The sequence below is a fragment of the Scyliorhinus torazame genome, chromosome 13 (assembly GCF_047496885.1).
Source record: "Scyliorhinus torazame isolate Kashiwa2021f chromosome 13, sScyTor2.1, whole genome shotgun sequence".
NCBI classification, from domain to species: domain Eukaryota; kingdom Metazoa; phylum Chordata; class Chondrichthyes; order Carcharhiniformes; family Scyliorhinidae; genus Scyliorhinus; species Scyliorhinus torazame.
The window spans coordinates 141,586,131-141,605,512 of NC_092719.1; the positions used below are offsets into that span (position 1 = coordinate 141,586,131).

At 57.1% G+C, this 19,382-nt stretch overlaps 1 protein-coding gene across 26 annotated transcripts in view; it reads left to right on the top strand.

The window, feature by feature from the left end:
* LOC140388298 (contactin-4-like) overlaps nt 1–19,382 on the top strand; it is a 3,617,424-nt gene that overhangs the window by 3,282,554 nt on the left and 315,488 nt on the right. The gene's annotated exons all lie outside the window — the stretch shown is intronic.

The following is a 19,382-nucleotide window of genomic DNA, read 5'->3' on the forward strand; positions in this document are numbered from 1 at the left end:
GGACTCGTGGTATAGTTCCTTGGTGAGAACGGCAATGGGGCTGTCACCATAGCCTGCAGGCTGGTCCCCCTACAGGACGCCCTCTCTAATCTCTTCCACGCCGCTCCTTCCTCCTCTCCCATCCACTTACTCACCATTGAAATATTAGCGGCCCAATAATACTCACTTAGGCTCGGTAGTGCCAGCCCCCCCCTATCCCTACTACGCTGTAAGAATCCCTTCCTCACTCTCGGAGTCTTCCCGGCCCAAATAAAACCCATGATACTCTTTTCTATCCTTTTGAAAAAAGCCTTCGTGATCACCACCGGGAGACACTGAAACACAAAGAGGAATCTCGGGAGGACCACCATCTTAACCGCCTGCACCCTCCCTGCCATTGACAATGCTACCATATCCCATCTCTTGAAATCTTCCTCCATCTGTTCCACCAACCGCGTCAAATTTAGCCTGTGCAATGTGCCCCAATTCTTAGCTATCTGGATCCCCAGGGAACGAAAGTCTCTTGTTACCTTCCTCAACGGTAGGTCTTCTATTTCTCTACTCTGCTCCCCTGGATGCACCACAAACAGCTCACTCTTCCCCATGTTCAATTTATACCCTGAAAAATCCCCAAACTCCCCAAGTATCCGCATTATTTCTGGCATCCCCTCCGCTGGATCCGCCACATATAGTAGCAGATCATCCGCATATAAAGATACCCAGTGTTCTTCTCCTCCCCTAAGTATTCCCCTCCATCCCTTGGAACCTCTCAGCGCTATCGCCAGGGGCTCAATCGCCAGTGCAAACAGTAATGGGGACAGAGGACATCCCTGCCTTGTCCCTCTATGGAGCCGAAAATATGCCGATCCCCGTCCATTCGTGACCACACTCGCCACTGGGGCCCTATACAACAGCTGCACCCATCTAACATACCCCTCTCCGAACCCAAATCTCCTCAACACCTCCCACAGATAATCCCACTCCACTCTATCAAATGCTTTCTCGGCGTCCATCGCCACTACTATCTCCGTTTCACCCTCTGGTGGGGCCATCATCATTACCCCTAACAACCTCCGTATGTTCGTGTTCAGCTGTCTCCCCTTCACAAACCCAGTTTGGTCCTCATGAACCACCCCCGGGACACATTCCTCTATTCTCATTGCCATTACCTTGGCCAAGACCTTGGGATCTACATTGAGGAGGGAGATTGGTCTGTAGGACCCGCATTGTAGCGGATCCTTTTCCTTCTTTAAAAGAAGCGATATCGTTGCTTCTGACATAGTCGGGGGCAGTTGTCCCCTTTCCTTTGCCTCGTTAAAGGTCCTCGTCAGTAGCGGGGCGAGCAAGTCCAAATATTTTCTGTAAAATTCAACTGGGAATCCGTCCGGTCCCGGGGCCTTTCCCGTCTGCATGTTCCTAATTCCTTTCACCACTTCTTCTACCGTGATCTGTGCTCCCAATCCCATCCTTTCCTGCTCTTCCACCTTGGGAATTTCCAGCCGATCCAAAAACTCCATCATTCTCTCCCTCCCATCCGGGGTTGAGCTTCATACAATTTTTTATAAAATGTCTTAAACACTTCATTCACTCTCTCCGCTCCCCGCTCCGTCTCTCCATCTTCGTCTCTCACCCCCCCTATTTCCCTCGCTGCTCCCCTTTTCCTCAATTGGTGTGCCAGCAATCTGCTCGCCTTCTCTCCATATTCATACTGTACACCCTGCGCCTTCCTCCATTGTGCCTCTGCAGTGCCTGTGGTCAGCAAGTCAAATTCCACATGCAGCCTTTGCCTTTCCCTATACAGTCCCTCCTCCGGTGCTTCCGCATACTGTTTGTCCACCCTCAAAAGTTCTTGCAACAACCGCTCCCATTCCTTACTCTCCTGCTTCCCTTTATGTGTCCTTATTGATATCAGCTCCCCCCTAACCACCGCCTTCAACGCCTCCCAGACCACTCCCACCTGAACCTCCCCATTGTCATTGAGTTCCAAGTACTTTTCAATGCATCCCCTCACCCTTAAGCACACCCCCTCATCCGCCATTAGTCCCATGTCCATTCTCCAGGGTGGACGCCCTCTTGTTTCCTCCCCTATCTCCAAGTCTACCCAGTGTGGGGCATGATCCGAAATGGCTATAGCCGTATATTCCGTTCCCCTCACCCTCGGGATCAATGCCCTACCCAACACAAAAAAGTCTATGCGTGAATAGACTTTATGGACATAGGAGAAAAACGAGAACTCCTTACTCCTAGGTCTACTGAATCTCCACGGGTCCACCCCTCCCATCTGCTCCATAAAATCCTTAAGCACCTTGGCTGCTGCCGGCCTCCTACCAGTCCTGGACTTCGACCTATCCAGCCTTGGTTCCAACACCGTGTTAAAGTCTCCCCCCATTATCAGCTTTCCGGTCTCTAGGTCTGGGATGCGTCCTAGCATTCGCCTCATAAAATTGGCATCGTCCCAATTCGGGGCATACACGTTTACCAACACCACTATCTCTCCCTGTAATTTGCCACTCACCATCACGTATCTGCCCCCGTTATCCGCCACTATAGTCTTTGCCTCGAACATTACCCGCTTCCCCACTAATATAGCCACCCCCCTGTTTTTCGCATCCAGCCCCGAATGGAACACCTGCCCTACCCATCCTTTGCGCAACCTAACCTGATCTATCAGTTTCAGGTGCGTTTCCTGTAACATGACCACATCTGCTTTAAGTTTCTTAAGGTGTGCGAGTACTCGTGCCCTCTTTATCGGCCCGTTAAGCCCCCTCACGTTCCACATGATCAGCCGAGTTGGGGGGCTTCCCACCCCCCCCCCCCTTGCCGGTTAGCCATCATCTTTTTCCAGCTTCTCGCCCAGTTTCCACGCAGCTGTATTTCTCCCAGACGGTGCCCCCCCCGCCCATCCTTTCCCGTACCCACTCCCCCCTTTCCCCAGCAGCAGCAACCCAGTAATTCCCCCCTTCCCCCCCCCCCCCCGCTAGACCCCCCGCTAGCGTAATTACTCCCCCCATGTTGCTCCCAGAAGTCAGCAAACTCTGGCTGACCTCGGCTTCCCCCCGTGATCACGGCTCGCCCCGTGCGGCGCCCCCTCCTTCCTGCTTCTCTATTCCCGCCATAATTATCATAGCGCGGGAACCAAGCCCGCGCCTCTCCCTCGGCCCCGCCTCCCATGGCCAACGCCCCATCTCCTCTCCCTCCCCACCTCCCCCCATCACCACCTGTGGGAGAAAGAAAAGTTACCAGACCGCAGGATTAATCATACAATCCCTCTTCGCCCCCCCCCCCACTCGTCCCACCACTTTGTCCAAACGTTCATTTTCGTAGTCCAATCATTCCAATTTTTCTTCTACAATAAAAGTCCACGCTTCATCCGCCGTCTCAAAGTAGTGGTGCCTCCCTTGATATGTGACCCACAGTCTTGCCGGTTGCAGCATTCCAAACTTTATCTTTTTTTTGTGAAGTACCGCTTTGGCCCGATTAAAGCTCGCCCTCCTTCTCGCCACCTCCGCACTCCAATCTTGATAGACGCGGATCACCGCGTTCTCCCATTTACTACACCGAGTTTTCTTCGCCCATCTAAGGACCATTTCTCTATCCTTAAAACGGAGAAATCTCACCACTATGGCTCTGGGAGCTTCTCCTGCTCTCGATCCTCGCACCATAACTCGGTATGCTCCCTCCACCTCCAACGGACCCGTCGGGGCCTCCACTCCCATTAACGAGTGCAGCATCGTGCTCACATATGCCCCGACGTCCGCCCCCTCCACACCTTCAGGAAGGCCAAGAATCCTCAAGTTGTTCCTCCTTGTGTTATTTTCCAGTGCCTCCAACCTCTCCACAGATCGTTTCTGGTGTGCCTCCTGTATCTCCGACTTCACCACCAGGCCCTGTATATCGTTTTCATTCTCTGCTGCTTTCGCCTTCACGACCCGAAGCTCCTGCTCCTGGGTCTTTTGTTCCTCTTTCAGCCCTTCAATCGCCTGTAATATCGGGGCCAACAACTCTTTCTTCATTTCCTTTTTTATCTCCTCCACGCAGCGTTTCAAAAACTCTTGTTGTTCAGGGCCCCATATGAAACTGCCACCTTCCGACGCCATCTTGGTTTCTGCTTGCCTTCCTTGCCGTTGTTCCAAAGGATCCGCTGCAATCCGGCCACTTTCCTCTCCTTTTTCCATCCGTGTCCAGGGGGAACACCCTTCTGGTTTACCGCACGGTGTTTTCAGCCGTTAAAATTGCCGTTGGGGCTCCTATCAAGAGCCCAAAAGTCCGTTTCACAGGGAGCTGCCGAAACGTGCGACTCAGCTGGTCATCGCCGCACCCGGAACAGACCTCTGGACGAGTTCTGGCGTGCCCTGCACATCCTAGGTAGGAACTGTGACTGCCAGGCAGTTTCGGCAGTCCAGCACACCAAACTTTCAATTCGAGATGCTTAGGTTATGGGCATGGAGTCTGCGTACGTCCGCCAGCGGCTACTGGAAGGGGCCACGCTTGATCTTGCGGGAACTAGGCAGCTCACTAATTCGTAACGTCCTCCCGTAACGTCCAATCCTATACCCCCGACCGCGCGGCACCCTCGTGGGCATCGTGGGCCCCACCAGCTGCGACTCCAGCTCACCGCAAGCGCTATTTTTGCGGGCAAAACAACCACCCCAGGCAGCGCTGCCTGGCGCAGAGCGCGACCTGCAACGGCTGTGGGAAGAAGGGACACTTCACATCTGTTTGCCAGGCCCGGTCGTTCGCCACTGTTTCCAGGCCCGGCGCTCCTACCCTCCCCAAAGGCGCCGCAATTTTCCCGTTCGCAAGCCACGTGCGACCCTTGGGTGCCGCCATCTTTGATGTCGCCCGCCATGTGCGCCGCCTTCTTCGGCGCCATTTTGGACGGCGTATCAGGACCCCTACTCATCTGGCTGTCGATCGCCTGCCGCTACCTCCACCACCGCCGACCAGCCTGGGACCTCCCAGCATCTGCCGCAGCTCACCTCTATCACCCTGGATCAGTCCCGGCCCCGCAATCTCGCGACCGCGACACCGACGGTGAAGATCGATGGGCACGACACGGCCTGCCTTTTTGACTCCGGGAGCACAGAGAGCTTCATCTACCCCACTACGGTATGGCGCTGCTCCCTCCCGGTACACCCCGTCACCCAGAAAGTCTCCCTGGCCTCCAGATCCCATTCCGTGGAAATCCGGGGATACTGCATCGCAACCCTCACCGTCCAAGGCGTAGAGTTCAGCAACATCTGGCTCTACATCCTCCCCCACCTCTGCGCTGCCCTGTTACTCGGCCTGGACTTTCAGTGCCATTTCCAAAGCCTAACTTTAAAATTCGGCGGACCCCTACCCCCCCTCAACGTATGCGGTCTCACGACCCTTAAGGTCGATCCACCTTCCCTGTTTGCGAACCTCACCCCGGATTGCAAACCCATCGCCACTAGGAGCAGACGGTACAATGCCCAGGACAGGACCTTCATCAGGTCGGAGGTCCAATGGCTTCTGCGGGAAGGGGTCATTGAGGCCAGCAACAGCCCCTGGAGAGCTCAAGTGGTAGTAGTAAAGACTGGGGAGAAGCACAGGATGGTCATTGACTACAGTCAGACCATCAATCGGTACACGCAGCTCGACGCGTACCCCCTCCCACGCATATCTGACATGGTCAATCAGATTGTGCAGTATCGAGTCTTTTCCACAGTGGACCTGAAGTCTGCCTACAACCAGCTCCCCATCCGCCCGGAGGACCGCCAATACACTGCGTTCGAAGCAGATGGCCGCCTCTATCACTTCCTTAGGGTTCCCTTCGGCGTCACTAATGGAATCTCGATCTTCCAGCGAGAGATGGGCCGAATGGTTGACCGGTAGGGACTGCGGGCCACCTTCCCGTCCCTAGATAACGTCACCATCTGTGGCCACGATCAGCAGGACCATGACGCGAACCTCCAAAAATTCCTCCAGACCGCCAATGTCCTTAATCTCACAAATAAGGAGAAATGCGTGTTCCGCACCAACCGCTTAGCCATCCCTGGCTATGTCGTGGAAAATGGAGTCCTAGGGCCTGACCCCGACCTCATGCGCCCCCTCATGGAACTCCCACTCCCCCACTGCCCCAAGGCCGGGAAACGATGCCTGGCGTTTTTCTCCTACTATGCCCAGTGGGTCCCTAATTATGCAGACAAGGTCCGCCCACTCATTCAGTCCACAGTTTTTCCCCTGATTGCTGAGGCCCACCAGGCCTTCAACCGTATCAAGGCAGACATCGCCAAGGCCACGATGCACGCGGTCGACGAGTCCCTCCCCTTCCAGGTGGAGAGCGATGCATCGGATGTAGCTCTGGCCGTCACCCTCAACCAGGCGGGCAGGCCTGTGGCCTTCTTTTCCGGCACCCTCCATGCCTCCAAAATTCGGCACTACTCTGTCGAAAAGGAGGCCCAAGCCATAGTGGAAGCTGTGCGACATTGGAAGCATTACCTGGCCGGCAGGAGATTCACTCTCCTCACTGAACAACGGTCAGTCGCCTTTATGTTTAATAATACATAGCGGGGCAAGATAAAAAATGACAAGATCTTCAGGTGGAGGATCGAGCTCTCCACCTACAATTATGAGATTTTGTATCGAGCCCCCCGATGCCCTATCCCGAGGTACAGCGCATGGACCGACTCCGGACCCTACACAACGCTCTCTGTCACCCAGGGGTCACCCGGTTCCTTCACTTCATAAAGGCCCGCAATCTGCCTTACTCCATTGAGGAGGTCAGGACCGTCACCAGAGACTGCCGGGTCTGCGCAGAGTGCAAGCCGCACTTCTGCCGGCCAGATCGAGCGCACCTGGTAAAGGCCTCCCGCCCCTTTGAGCGCCTCAGCATGGACCTCAAAGGGCCCCTCCCCTCCACCGACTGCAACACATACTTTCTGAACGTGATTGATGAGTACTCCCGGTTCCCTTTCGCCATCCCATGCCCCGATATGACTTCTGCCGCGGTAATTAAAGCCCTCCACAGCATCTTCACTCTGTTCGGTTTCCCCATCTACATCCACAGCGATCAGGGATCCTCTTTTATGAGCGATGAGCTGCGTCAGTTCCTGCTCAGCAAGGGCATTGCCTCGAGCAGGATGATCAGCTACAACCCCTGGGGAAACAGGCAGGTGGAGAGGGAGGACGGGACAGTCTGGAAGGCCATCCTGTTGGCCCTGCGGTCTAAAAATCTCCTGGTCTCCCGCTGGCAGGAGGTCCCCCCCCCCCGATGCGCTCCACTCCATCCGATCGCTCCTCTGCACCGCGACTAACGAGACCCCTCACAAATGTGTGTTTGCCTTCCCCAGGAAGTCCACCTCCGGGGTCTTGCTCCCAACATGGCTGACAGTTCCTGGACCCGTCCTCCTTCGGAAGCATGTGCGGAGCCATAAGTCGGACCCCTTGGTCGAAAAAGTCCACCTCCTACATGCGAACTCGGACACAGGACACAGTCTCCCTCCGGGACCTGGCACCCGCTGGATCCCCAACCACAACCCCCGACCTGACACCGCCCCCCCCCCCCCCCGGTTGCCTCATTCACCCCTGTGCAACTCACCCTCCCTCCAGCGAACCTCACCGCAGCCCCCGCCCCAGTGGGATCCGTCCTCCCACTGGTTCCACTCAGGGGTGACGAAGACGAGGACAACACGCTCCTGGAGTCACAGGTGACCAAGTCGGCACCCACATCACCACCAGGACTTAGGCGATCGCAGAGGAGGGTCAAGGCCCCCGACAGACATAACTTGTAATGTTTTCCACCACCCCTGTCGGACTCTTTTTTAACAGGAGGTGAATGTGGTAGTCACCACCAGTAGTATATTACATGTATTACAGCACTGCCCGTGTAGTAGAGGTACATGGGTAAATCCCTGCCTGCTGGCTCCGCCCAGTAGGCAGGGTACAAATGTGTGTGCTCGCCGGTGCTGCAGCCATTCTGGTTCCAGCTACAGGAGGCACAACATCTTTGCTCAATAAAGCCTCGATTATTCCACTACTCTTGTCTTTGTGGTAATTGATAGTGCATCACCAATGTCTTATATAACTTCAACAAGACGTCCCAACTCCTCTTTTCAATATTCTGACCAATAAAACCTAGCATTCTTCACCATCCTGTCCACCTGCGACTCCACTGTCAAGGAGCTATGAACAGGTACTCCTAGATCTCTTTGTCCTAAGTCCTAAGAATGAAAATGTTCTTCTCTGGGTTGCAAGCCAAAGGAATTGCTTCAAGAGATACAGAAACTTGTGGTTTATACAGAGAAATACTCTGTGATGTTTCCTAATATCACAATTGCATTGTGCATTTTTCTCAGTTTGCCTGCATCAGTGGCTTCAGGTGAACACAGTTTCAACATGTTGAATCAGGTAAAGAACTATCGTCCTTCAACTGTGGGACAAGAGAGTTTGAATGGTCTCGCCATGCTTAATATCAACTGTGACATTTCACGAAAGCTAGATTTTCCATCAACAATTTGTACAGAAAAAAGCTAGATAGGCATTTGTTAAATAAAAACAATTCAAATGATGTCTCTCTTTTTTTGGTGCCCTATTTTGTTTTCATGTATCTTTTTTTTATTATGGCTATGGGCCTCAAAAGCTGGAAGTGGACTGGGCCTCTCTGGACCTCTGAGAGGGCCTGATTGCAGAGCACAGATGGAAACCGTTCAGCCAATTAAAATTGTACCTGTTCTTTGGAAAAAATATCTAATTACTCCCATGCTCCTGTCTTCTCCCATAGCCCATAAGTTTTCTTTTTCTTTTCAAGTACTTATTCAATTTTCTTTTGATTGCTACTGTTAAATCTGATTGCACATCCTTTCAAACAGTGCATTCTAGATCAGGTGGCACAGTGGTTAGCACTGCTGCCTCACAGCACCAGGGACCCCGGTCCAATTCTGGCCTTGGGTCATCGTCCGTGTGGAGTTTGTTTATTCTTCCCATGTCTGTGTGGGTTTCCTCCGGGTGCTCCGGTTTCCTCCCACAGTCCAAAGATGTGCAGGTTAGGTGGATTGGCCATGATAAATTGCCCCCTAGTGTCCAGGGCTGTGCAGATTAGGTTATGGGTTTACGGGGATAGGGCGGGATGGACAGGTGAGTGGACCATGGGTAGAGTGCTTTTTCGAAGGATCGGTGCAGACCCAATGGCCTTCGTTTGCACTGTAGGGATTCTATTATCATAACAACTCAGTGTGTATTTTTTTGTCCTCGTGTCATTGATGGTTTCATTGACAATTGTGTTAAATCTGTACCCTCTGGTTACCAAGCCTTCTGCAACAGGAAACTGTTTCTTATTCATTCTATCAAAATCGCAAAACCTCAAAGCAGAATACCTCCATCTTCTGTAATCTCTGCATATAACTCTAGTCTCTCATCTCTGGTACCAGTCTAGTAAATTTCATCTACATCCTTTCTGAGACCTTGATTTCCTTCCTGTGTGGTGCCCAAAATAGAGCACAGTATCCCAACCTGGGGCCCAATCAGTGTTTTGGAAAGATTTAGCTTAATCGCCTTACGTTTGTATCCTATGCTCCTATCGGCAAAACCAAGCTTCCAGTCCAACGTTTAAACTGCTTTCCCCACTTGACCGGCCAGTTTCAAAGGCAACATAACCCGCCAGATATCTATGCTGTTGCACCCTCATTAAATTTCATTTACCGTGCATCTGCACTTTCTCCAGTGTTTCTGTATCCTCTTGACATGGGCGGGCACGGTGGAACAGTGGCTAGCACTGCTGCCTCACAGCACCAGGGACCTGGGTTCAATTCCGGCCTTGGGTCACTCTCTGTGTGGAGTTTGTACTTTCTCCCCGTGTCTGTGTGGGTTTCATCTGGGTGCTCTGGTTTCCTCCCACAGTCCAACATGTATGAGTTAGGCGGATTGGCCATGCTACATTGCCCCTTAATGTCCAGAGTTGTTCAGCTAAGGTTATGGGGTTATGGGGTTAGGGCAGGGCGAATGGGGAATGGACATGGGTAGTGTCTCTTTCGAAGGGACAGTGCAGACTCATTGGGCCAAATTGCCTCCTTCTGCACTGCAGGGATTCTATGATCTGTTACTGTCCTCCTCACTGCTTACTACATTTCTAAGTTTTGTATCATCTTCAAACTTTGAAATGTTTGCCCTGCATACCGAAAGTTCAGGGCACACATCAGTAAGAGCAGTGGTTCCAACATCAATCTCTGGGGCATACCACTGCACAGTATGAGTAATAACCATTCACCACACTCTCTGCTTTCTGTTACTTAACCAATTTCGTATCCAGACTGCCATGGTCCTTTGAATCCCATGTGCTTTGATTTTGTGAACACAAATGGGTATAAATTATCGATGTCTGTAAATAAAACGTGGGCATTACAAGGCCAAATCTTCAAGCAAATGTGTTTTGATTGCACAGAGATTTTTTGCCATGCAGCATTAGCACCAAGTCTCTTGACTTGATTCATAATGCAGCAGCACTTATCCTTGTCAAAATGAGGGATTAGTTGAGTAGGTGATATTCAATTTTAACCCCATTTGTGATATATTCCATATCAGATCAACCCACTCATTCTCAATCAAGTTAAAGTTGTTCAATGAAATATAAATTCTTTCCATGATATCATTTAATTACATTAATAAGACATCAATCCTTTTATTTTTATAATACCTTAAGTAGTTTGAATTAAAATATATTTGAGTTTCTTATGCATTTGAGAAATCATTAGCTGGGACTGCTGTGGGAGTTCTCTCAATCTCCTCTGATAACTGCCAACAGCAGATCAGCAGAAAGCAAAGATAAATAGAATCAATGTTTATGCCTTTTCATTGAGGTCTACCATCAATTTTCCATTGAAGTAATGGTAGGAGATCAAAAAGAACATCTTCCCCTGAGCTATTAATATTTACTGCTGTTTTTCCTAGTGCATTGCAAACCTTTAACATTGCAGTAAATATAGCCCCCAAATATAGAAACCATTGAATAAATGGTAGTTCAAGAGAGAAAGGAGGTAAAATTATACAAAGCAAAAATGTAAATATAGCTGAGAATTGCTATGTTGGTTTATTGTGTGTTGAAATCATGGTTTGGTCGACATTTTTATGGCATATATAAATGCACTTAATAGAATGTAATTTTGCTCAGTCAAAATAGCTTTCAGCATCATTTTACTTTCAGTTGTTATAATCTGTTTATAGTCAGCATTTTTCAAAACTGTTTTATCGCAAGAACTAAATTCCATCCTTTGGTTTATACAAGTACTGTAAACAGAATAACTTATCTGTTTTAAGGGGGCAGAATTGATGGGAGACACGGGACAGGAAAAAGCCAACCGGTCTCGTACATGCATATTTTTGCAGAAATGACTTAACTTCTAACTACCTGATTCACCCACCAATTTTTCAAATTAAATATAATTCCTGGAAAGGAAAATACTTCAAACAAGATGGGGTAGAAAATCAAGCCAAGTTCGACATTTCCGTATCCCGCTCGGTAGTATAATTAATGTTCATTGAATTCTGCTGCATCTCCCCTTTCGGCAGGATTATTCTTTGGCTCAAATTTCTCAATCACACTCGGCTGCCTCCACAGTGCAAAGCCATTTACATAAAGTCCGTGTTGAGGCTTTAACAGATTTTGCCTATATGGGGCGTCATTCTCCGACCCCCCGCCGGGTCGGAGAATGGCCGTTGGCCGCCGTGAATCCCGCCCCCGCCCCCGCCGAAGTCTCCGAAGGGAGAAAAGTCGGCGGGGCGTTAATGGCGCCGCTGCCGCGGAGAATGTCACGGGTCTGCGCAAGGCAGCCGATTTTCGGCCTGCCGATATTCTCCCTTCCGGATGGGCCGAAGTCCCATCGACGTGATGACCGTTCACGTCGACGTGAATCAAACCTCCTTTTCATCGGCGTGACCCGGTGCTCCAGGCTCACGCCGACCAGCGAGGAGGTGAGTGACGGCCTGGGGGGTTGGCTCTGGGCAGGAAATGGCGTGGCCGCAGACTGATTGCCTGAGGAGAGGTGTGTCTCGGCTTGTGTGTGTGTGCGGCGGGGGGGTGGGGGTGGGGGGGGGGGGGGGTGGGGGGGGGGTGGTTAGAGTAGGCTGGGCTCCGGGGTGTGCCGGGAGGGGGTCCGTGCCGGGGTGGAGGTTGGGGGTTGTGGAGGGGGTCCGTGCCGGGGTGGAGGTTGGGGGGGGGTCCGTGCTGGGGTGGAGGTTGGGGGTTGGGGAGGGGGTCCGTGCCGGGGTGGAGGTTGGGGAGGGGGTCCGTGCCGGGGTGGAGGTTGGGGAGGGGGTCCGTGCCGGGGTGGAGGTTGGGGAGGGGGTCCGTGCCGGGGTGGAGGTTGGGGAGGGGGTCCGTGCCGGGGTGGAGGTTGGGGGGGGGGTCCGTGCTGGGGTGGAGGTTGGGGGTTGGGGAGGGGGTCCGTGCCGGGGTGGAGGTTGGGGAGGGGGTCCGTGCCGGGGTGGAGGTTGGGGGTTGTGGAGGGGGTCCGTGCCGGGGTGGAGGTTGGGGGGGGGTCCGTGCTGGGGTGGAGGTTGGGGGTTGGGGAGGGGGTCCGTGCCGGGGTGGAGGTTGGGGGTTGGGGAGGGGGTCCGTGCCGGAGTGGAGGTTGGGGGGGGGTCCGTGCTGGGGTGGAGATTGGGGGTTGGGGAGGGGGTCCGTGCCGGGGTGGAGGTTGGGGGTTGGGGAGGGGGTCCGTGCCGGGGTGGAGGTTGGGGGGGGGTCCGTGCTGGGGTGGAGGTTGGGGGGGGTCCGTGCTGGGGTGGAGGTTGGGGGTTGTGGAGGGGGTCCGTGCCGGGGTGGAGGTTGTGGAGGGGGTCCGTGCCGGGGTGGAGGTTGGGGAGGGGGTCCGTGCCGGGGTGGAGGTTGGGGAGGGGGTCCGTGCCGGGGTGGAGGTTGGGGGGGGGTCCGTGCTGGGGTGGAGGTTGGGGGTTGGGGAGGGGGTCCGTGCCGGGGTGGAGGTTGGGGGGGGGTCCGTGCCGGGGTGGAGGTTGGGGGTTGTGGAGGGGGTCCGTGCCGGGGTGGAGGTTGGGGGGGGGGGGTCCGTGCCGGGGTGGAGGTTGGGGGGGGGGGGTCCGTGTCGGGGTGGAGGTTGGGGGTTGTGGAGGGGGTCCGTGCCGGGGTGGAGGTTGGGGGGGGGGGGTCCGTGCCGGGGTGGAGGTTGGGGAGGGGGTCCGTGCCGGGGTGGAGGTTGGGGGTTGTGGAGGGGGTCCGTGCCGGGGTGGAGGTTGGGGGGGGGTCCGTGCCGGGGTGGAGGTTGGGGGTTGTGGAGGGGGTCCGTGCCGGGGTGGAGGTTGGGGGGGGTCCGTGCTGGGGTGGAGGTTGGGGGTTGGGGAGGGGGTCCGTGCCGGGGTGGAGGTTGGGGGGGGGGGGGGTCCGTGCCGGGGTGGGTGATGGGAGGGCAAATGAGTTGGTCCACCTGGCCAGGTGCCAGCCTCCAACAGTTGGACCCATGCGGTCCATGCCACCTGGCTGGGGGGAGGAGGGGATATGGGCAATGATGACATGTCGTCGTTCCCCTCCCCCCCACCAGGCCGTCATGTTTTCAGACCATCCAGCGATGTTGGCCGCCGTGGTGGCAGCCGCTCATGTCTATGTTGCCCTGGATGAGGAGGAGGAGGAGGAGGAGCGTGCCAGAGAGGCGGCGCAGGCTGCCGCAGACGGGCAGGCGGCAGCCGCCCAGGCTGGAGGGACACCTGACCGACAGGACGAGGAGGGGGAGGAGGACGTCGCGGCCCCACGGCAACGGAGGCACCCGAGGGCGCCCCGTGTGTACCGGCCCCGGCAGTCATACCAGGACCTCACGGACCGGGAATGCAGGAGGAGACTCCGGATGAGCCGGGAAACCGTGGCACACATCTGCCACCTGCTGGCACACCTGTCACCGCGTGGCACTGGCGGGGGACACCCTCTCCCCGTGTCCGTCAAGGTTACGGTGGCCCTGAACTTTTATGCAACGGGGTCATTCCAGGCACCGAGTGGGACCTGTCCGGCATATCGCAGACATCGGTGCATCGGTGCATCCGGGCAGTGACAGATGCCCTTTATGCCATGGCGCACCGCTACATCCGCTTCCCCGTGGACCGGGCCAGCCAAGATGCCCGGGCCGTGGGCTTCTCTGCCGTTGCCGGGTTCCCCATGGTCCAGGGCGCGATCGATGGGATGCACGTCGCCGTGCGGCCACCTGCAGATAACAGGGCCGTGTTCACTAATAGGAAGGGGACCTATTCGATGAACGTACAGGTGGTCTGCGACCACCGCATGATGATCCTGCACGTCTGCGCCCGTCACCCAGGCAGTGTACACGACTCATTCGTGTTGTCGCGGTCATCCATCCCCGGCATGTACGAGGGACGCCATCCCCGGCTGAGGGGCTGGTTGCTGGGCGACAGGGGCTACCCATTGCGATCGTGGCTGATGACGCCTATACGGAGGCCACGCAATGAGGCGGAGAACCGCTACAATGATGCCCATGTAGCGACAAGGGGAGTGATCGAGAGGTGCTTTGGCGTGCTGAAGATGCGTTTCAGGTGCCTGGACCTCTCTGGGGGCGCCCTCCAGTATCGGTCAGATAGGGTCGGCCGCATCATTGTGGTGTGCTGCGTCCTGCACAACATAGCCCAGCAGAGGGGCGATGTGCCGCAGGCAGAGGAGGGCGGAGTGGAGGAGCAGCAGGAAGAGGCCCAGTCCTCCCCAGATGAGGGGGATGGGGGCAATGGTCAGGGCAGACGGGGTAGACACAGACGGGTGGCTGTCCACCGTTACCGGCTGGCCCAGCGGGCACGGGACAGACTGATAGACGCCCGCTTCACTGACTAGATGGGCGTGGGAATCGGGTAGTATGGCCACAGACCGCACACCATGACAACAGCCGACCACCCACACCCACCACCCATCCACCCACCCAGCACCCTCACCCCCCTCCCCAACCCCACACACCCCACCCGCATGCACACCACCCCCCCACTCCCAATTGCCGATCCACCGGCGGCACAACGGGCCGGGCTCACCCAGTTGCGGGTGGACGCGTGTCTATCGCAGGCCATGGAGAATGATGACAACCCGCCTCCGATGAGCTCCTGGCTCTACATCGTTGGACTATGTCTGACCCAAGGCCACAGTACCACCATCCACCCGGACCATCCCTGCATGCGGCTGTGACACTGCAGCGCACGGTCCCGTCCTCTGCCCGGGGGATGTTGATGGCGGCCCAGGGGGAAGGGGGCAGACTCACCTGGGGCTGAGGTAAGACCACCCCTCACACACACACACTTGCGCTCAACGTACATGACACCCCCGCACACTTTGGACAGAGCACAAAGGCAGCTTCGGTAGGTGTAACATTGACTTTAATAACCAAAGGAGTTCATGCACGTGCCCTAGCGCCTAAAACTCATCTGTGCCCTGCACCCGTGCCAACTTACTCAGTGTCTAATTGTTTGGCCTTACGGGCCCTTTGACTACGTCTACGTGGTTCCCCAGACGGTACAGCAGAACTGGAGGTGGACTCCTGTGATTCCTGCCCTCTGACACTGGATCCCTTTGGCGGCCGTTTCCTGGGGCGTCCTGGCCTAGATGGGCCAGGCTGCGGCCCGGGCAACTGGGATGGCGAGCTGCCAGCCTGTCCTGCCCGTTGCCCACCTGATGCACCTGGGACGGAAGGGGGGGAGTCCGAGGTGTCGCGGTGTACCGGGACCTCCCCTACAGAGGGAGCCGGGACGGACCACACCACCTCCTCCTCCCTCGGGGTGCCCGATGACCCCCAGGCCTCTACATGGGTGGGGGATGCGAACGGACTGGCCATCCGACGCGCCCCCGACATCTGGCGCTGCCAGTCCTGGAGGCCCGTGCTGGTATCGACAGGGGTCTGCAGGTTTGCAGCCATGGAGCCCAGGGGGTTGTCGGACCCTGTCTGCGACAGTGCAACGCCAGCTCGCACATGGCCACTGGCGCCGATGCCCTCAGCGATGGCCTGCTGAGACTGGGCCATGGCCTGCAGAGACTGGGCCATGGCCTGCAGAGACTGGGCTATGGCCTGCTGAGACTGGGCCATGGCCTGCTGAGACTGGGCTATGGCGTTGAGCGCCTCTGCCATCTGGCGCTGGCACTGGCTCATGGCCTCCTGTGAGAGGGCAGCCATTTTCTGGGCCACAGACGCCGCCTGCACGGAAGGCCCCAGGCCTCGCAAACCGTTCCCCATGTCTGACACCGTCGCACCCATTGCCTCCACCGCGGACGCCACCCGTGCGGTGTCAGCCTGGGTGGCACGCATGACCGGGACCACTCCCAGCTCCTGGACGTGGGTGGACTCCTCCACCTGCGACCGCAGCCGCCGCAAGCCACCCGTCACCCTATGCGCTCGTCTCCGTGTCGGTGGTTGCATCGGATCTATGTGTGGGTGTGGTAACTGCAGGAACCCGGGATCCATCTGGGCGGCAGATGTTCGCTTGGCCTGGGCTGCCCTCCGACCGCCCGGTCCCTCTGCTGCTCCTACCTCCACCTGCTGTACCGGGACGGCTGTGTTGTGCGCACCAGTGAGTGTACCAGACGCCTCATCACTAAAGTGCCCAACCGTGGTGAGTGTTTCTGCGATGGTGGAGGGTGTTGGTGACAGCAGTGGCGTTGTGTCGTGCTCTTCGTCCCACTCTGAGTCCATGGCACTTTGGGGTGGGGGTTCGTCTCCACCCATCCACTCTGAGTCACTGTCTGGTATTTCGTCTTCCCGGGTAGGGGTGTCCTGGGTAGTGCTGTCCCGGGTAGTGCTGTCCCGGGTAGTGCTGTCCCGGGTAGTGCTGTCCCGGGTAGTGGTGTCCCGGGTAGGGGTGTCCCGGGTAGTGGTGTCCCGGGTAGGGGTGTCCCGGATAGTGGTGTCCTGGGTAGTGGTGTCCTGGCTCGGATGTGACGGGGGCCTGTGGCTGCCCCCCTCATCGCTGGGTGGTCGCTCCCGCACGTGACGGGGGTGTCGTCTCCCTGTTGCTCCAGGTCTCTCCGTCTCCCGTGGTCTCCGAGGGGCATCCTGCGGGCGTCGCATGCTGGAGGGTTCGGGTCTCTCCGTCTCCCGTGGTCTCCGAGGGGCATCCTGCGGGCGTCGCATGCTGGAGGGTTCGGGTCTCTCCGTCTCCCGTGGTCTCCGAGGGGCATCCTGCGGGCGTCGCATGCTGGAGGGTTCGGGTCTCTCCGTCTCCCGTGGTCTCCGAGGGGCATCCTGCGGGCGTCGCATGCTGGAGGGTTCGGGTCTCTCCGTCTCCCGTGGTCTCCGAGGGGCATCCTGCGGGCGTCGCATGCTGGAGGGTTCGGGTCTCTCCGTCTCCCGTGGTCTCCGAGGGGCATCCTGCGGGCGTCGCATGCTGGAGGGTTCGGGTCTCTCCGTCTCCCGTGGTCTCCGAGGGGCATCCTGCGGGCGTCGCATGCTGGAGGGTGCGGGTCTCTCCGTCTCCCGTGGTCTCCGAGGGGCATCCTGCGGGCGGTCTGCATCTGCGGGGATGGGTGCCTGGACGTTTGGTCCTGCGATACACAATGAAGCATGCATGGTTAGACATCAGGCAGTGATCAGGTGATACGGGAGAGGGGGATATAGGGGAGGGGGGATATGGGGACGGGCTGTTGGTGGCTCACTTGCTCGTGGGGCCCCGACCTCTGCATCAGCAACCTCCCGGTCCTCAGGTCCGCCAGCCAGTTCCAGGGCCCTTTCCTCGTGTACGGTCAGTGGCCTCTCATCAGCGGGCCCTCCTCCAGTCCTCACATGCTCCCTATTGTTGTGTGCGCGCTTCTCCTGGGGGGGGGGGGGGCTGGTGGCAGGGGTAAAAGGCAACATTGTTAGGCAGGTATATGAATGCACGCCATCGGTTGCGCGTGCATTGCAGAGGTTAAGGTTAGGGCTGGATTCACTTGGGGATATGGGGGAGGGGGGATATGGGGGAGGGGGGATATGGGGGATATGGGGGAGGGGGGATATGGGGGATATGGGGGAGGGGGGAATATGGGGGATATGGTGGAGGGGGGATATGGGGGATATGGGGGAGGGGGGATATGGGGGATATGGGGGAGGGGGGATATGGGGAGGGGGGGATATGGGGGAGGGGGGATATGGGGGAGGGGGGATATGGGGGAGGGGGGATATGTGGGAGGGGGGATATGGGGAGGGGGGATATGGGGAATATGGGGGAGGGGGGATATGGGGGAGGGGGGAATATGGGGGATATGGGGAGGGGGGATATGGGGGAGGGGGGATATGGGGGAGGGGGGAATATGGGGGATATGGGGGAGGGGGGATATGGGGGAGGGGGGATATGGGGGAGGGGGGATATGGGGGAGGGGGGATATGGGGGAGGTGGGGATATGGGGGAGGGGGGATATGGGGAATATGGGGGAGGGGGAATATGGGGGATATGGGGAGGGGGATATGGGGGAGGGGGATATGGGGGAGGGGGGATATGGGGGATATGGGGAGGGGGAATATGGGGGAGGGGGGAATATGGGGGATATGGGGGAGGGGGGAATATGGGGGATATGGGGGAGGGGGATATGGGGGAGGGGGGATATGGGGGAGGGGGGATATGGGGGATATGGGGGAGGGGGAATATGGGGAGGGGGAATATGGGGGAGATGGGGGATATGGGGGAGGGGGGATATGGGGGAGGGGGATATGGGGGAGGGGGGATATGGGGGAGGGGGGATATGGGGGATATGGGGGAGGGGGGATATGGGGGAGGGGGGATATAGGGGATATGGGGGAGGGGGGATATGGGGAGGGGGGGGGATATGGGGGAGGGGGGATATGGGGGATATGGGGGAGGGGGATATGGGGGAGGGGGGATATGGGGGAGGGGGGATATGTGGGAGGGGGGATATGGGGAATATGGGGAGGGGGGATATGGGGGAGGAGGGAATATGGGGGATATGGGGGAGGGGGGAAATGGGGGAGGGGGGAATATGGGGGAGGGGGGAATATGGGGGATATGGGGGAGGGGGGATATGGGGGATATGGGGGAGGGGGGATATGGGGGATATGGGGGAGGGGGGATATGGGGGAGGGGGGATATGGGGGAGGGGGGATATGGGGGATATGAGGGAGGGGGGATATGGGGGAGGGGGGATATGGGGGAGGGGGGATATGGGGGATATGGGGGAGGGGGGGATATGGGGGAGGGGGGATATGGGGGATATGGGGGAGGGGGGATATGGGGGGAGGGGGGGATATGGGGGAGGGGGGATATGGGGGATATGTGGGAGGGGGGATATGGGGGAGGGGGATATGGGGGAGGGGGATATGGGGGAGGGGGGATATGGGGGAGGGGGGATTTGGGGGAGAGGGGATATGGGGGATATGGGGGACGCTCACCCTGCCTGCTCTGACGAGGTCGTTCACCTTCTTGTGGCACTGGGTGCCTGTCCGTGGTGTTAGGGCCACAGCGGTGACGGCCTCTGC